The following is a 3,584-nucleotide window of genomic DNA, read 5'->3' on the forward strand; positions in this document are numbered from 1 at the left end:
ACAGGTTCTTCTTCGAAGGTCAAATCCGACTGTACTTTAATTTCTGCAACTGGCACGATATGAGTAGGGTCAGAACGATATCGCCTTAGCATGGATACATGAAAGACGTCATGAATATGATCTAGCTTCGGAGGTAACTCTAGCTGATAATCCGCCGGCCCAATCCGCTTAAGGATCCGATAAGGCCCAGTGAACCGTGGACTCAACTTGCCCTTCTTACCAAACCTCAATATCTTCTTCCAAGGCGATACCTTCAAAAAGACCATGTCCCCTACAACATATTCAATATCCTTACGCTTCTGATCAGCATAAGATTTTTGTCGATCCGCTGCCTCACTTAACCGATTCCTGATCACCTTGACCTTGTCTTCAGTATCTGCTACCAACTCTGGACCAAATACTTGCCTTTCCTCCAACTCTGCCCAACAAGTGGGCGAACGAAACCTTCGCCCATACAGTGCCTCGTAAGGAGCCATCTGAATACTTGCTTGGTAACTGTTGTTATACGCGAACTCCGCCAATGGCAAGTAATCTTCCCAACTGCCCCTAAATTCAATAACACAACCTCTCAACATGTCTTTTAGAATCTGAATGACCCTCTCCGACTGCCCATCCGACTGAGGGTGAAAAGCCGTACTAAAGTCCAATCCCGTTCCCAACGCCTCATGCAACTTCTGCCAAAACCGAAATGTAAACCTTGGGTCTCGGTCAGAAATTATTAATATTGGCCCTCCATGCAACCACACTATCTCTGCCACATACAACTTGGCCAACTTCTGAAGTGAGTAATCGTTTCGGATAGGTATAAAATGGGCAGATTTCGTCAGCCTATCCACAATTACCCAGACTGAATCCTTCTTGGAAGGTGTCAATGGCAAACCACTTACAAAATCCATAGTTACCCTTTCCCACTTCCAAAGTGGTATCTTTACTGGCTGTAACAATCCTGAAGGCAGTTGGTGCTCGGACTTTACTTGTTGACTCATCAAACATTTCCCCACAAATTCGGTCACTTCTCTCTTAAGTCCAGGCCACCAATACAGCTCTCGCAAGTCTCGATACAACTTACTCCCTCCTGGATGCATGGCACAAGGTCCACTACGTGCCTCCTTTAAAATCATCAATCTCAAGTCAGAGTCCTTCGGCACACATATTCTTCCTCGGAAACAAAGAAGCCCATCATTAATTAATCAAAAGTCTGGATTCTCCCCCTTCTTAGCTTGCTGAAATCGAGAAACCAACGACTCATCTACCAACTGCTGCTTCTTAATCTGCTCCACCCAAGTTGGTCTCACTTGTAACTCTACCTATAAGCTTCCATCGTCATACAAGCTTAAACGAGCAAACATTGCCTTCAATTCTGCCACAGTTTGATGACTCAACGCATCAGCCACGAAATTTGCCTTACCTGGATGGTACTCAATCGAACACCTTCGTTGTCTAAGATTCAGCTCCTTTTGAGTCTGCAAGTACTTAAGACTCTTGTGATCCGTATAGATAATGCATCTCTCTGCATACAAGTAGTGCCTACATATCTTAAGCGTAAAAATCACTGCTACTAACTCCAAGTCATAAGTAGGATAGTTTACCTCATGAGGCTTAAGCTGTCGTGAAGCATAAGTGACCACTTTACCCTATTGCATCAACACGCAGCCCAAACCTACATGTGACGCGTCACTATATACCGTGAAATCCTTACCAGACTCTGGCTGAATCAACACTGGTGCTTCTGTCAGAACCTTCTTTAACTTCTCAAAAGCCTCTTGCTGCTTATTTGTCCAAAAAAATGGTGCTCCTTTCCTTATAAGTTTCGTTAACGGTGCTGCCAACACAGAAAATCCTTCCACAAATATTCTATAATAGCTTGCCAACCCTAGAAAACTTCAGATTTCTGTTACTGACCTTGGTGCTTCCACTCCAGAATCGCCTCAATTTTTCGAGGGTCCACCTTGATCCCCTCAGCAGATACAACATGCCCCAAGAAAGTTACTTCATTTAGCCAAAACTTACACTTACTAAACTTTGCGTAAAGTTGCTTTTCCCTTAGCACTTGCAGCATAATACGAAGATGCTCATCATGCTTTTCTTCTGTTTCCGAGTACACTAAGATATCATTGATAAAAACGACTACAAACTGATCCAAGTACGGCTGAAATACCCAATTCATCAAATCCATGAATGCTACCGGTGCATTAGTCAAACCAAAGGGCATAACTAGAAACTTGTAATGACCATATCGAGTTCTGAATGCCGTCTTATGAATATCCACTTCTTTGACTCTCAACTGATGATATCCTGACCGAAGGTCGATCTTAGAAAATACTGAGGCTCCTCTCAGTTGGTCGAACAGATCGTCGATTCTTGGCAAAGGATACTTGTTCTTCGTCATCAGCTTGTTCAGTTGCCGATAGTCAATACACATCCGCATGGTCCCATCTTTCTTCTTTACGAACAACACTGGTGCGACCCACGGAGAAACACTTGGTCTTATGAACCCTCTATCCAACAGTTCCTGAATCTGAGCTTTTAGTTCCACTAACTCCTTTGGTGCCATCCGATAAGGCGCAATGGACACTGGAGCTGTTTCAGGTAACAAGTCGATTCCGAACTCGACTTCTCTGTTCGGAGGTAGTCTAGGAAGTTCCTCCAAAAATACACCTTGAAATTCTTTGATGGTCCTAACCGACTCCACAGTTATCCCCTCAGGTTCAGCTTGACTCACAAATGCTAAGAACGCCTCACAACCTTTCTGAATCAACTTCTCAGCCCTTAAAGCCGAGACAACATTGGACAAATAGTTCCTTCGCTCCCCTATGACCATTATCTCCTCATCCTTGGTAGTTCTTAGCACCATTCTCTTAGCAGCACAATCCAACGTCGCCCTATGCTTAGTTAGCCAGTCCATTCCCAAAATAAGATCAAAATCCCCAAATGGCAGCTCCATCAAATCTCCTACAAATATCTTATCTTGTGTCTCTAAAGGCACCTCCCTAAAGAGTTTATCTACCTTAACCGAGTGTCCTAAAGGGCTTATCACCGATACTGCACTCACAATCTCCTCAGGAAGCACACCCAATGCCCCAGATACATCACAAGCAATATACGAGTGAGTAGAACCCACATCAATCAAAGCAGTGTAAGGCGTGCTATGAATGAAGAACGTACCGGTTATAACATCATGAGTGTCACCCTCCTCATGATGCCGTGCAGCATAAACCAACGCCAACTGTCAAGATTCAGCATTTCCAGCACCCCTGCCAAGTGCCCCACGTCCACGTCCATTACCATTGCCACCTCCACCTTGCCCACGGCCTCTCTGTGGTGGTGGTCCTCCCCGCGGCTGTTGGACACCTCTTTGTTCTGCAGCTTGATCCTAAGCTGCTCTCCGAGGACACTCTCTAAACTTATGTTCCTTTGACCCACATTGAAAGCATGCCCCAGTTCGTTTCCAGCACTCCCCCATATGTACTCTGCCACAGTCTCTGCAAGCCTGCGGTCTAAAGGTATTCACCGGAACTGCTCGAACCGGTTCCTCCATTCTAGCTCTTTTAGCATTCCTATTTGCAACACCCGAAGGTCCAGAA

This window comes from Gossypium hirsutum, chromosome A06 (genome assembly GCF_007990345.1).
Source record: "Gossypium hirsutum isolate 1008001.06 chromosome A06, Gossypium_hirsutum_v2.1, whole genome shotgun sequence".
Taxonomy (NCBI): domain Eukaryota; kingdom Viridiplantae; phylum Streptophyta; class Magnoliopsida; order Malvales; family Malvaceae; genus Gossypium; species Gossypium hirsutum.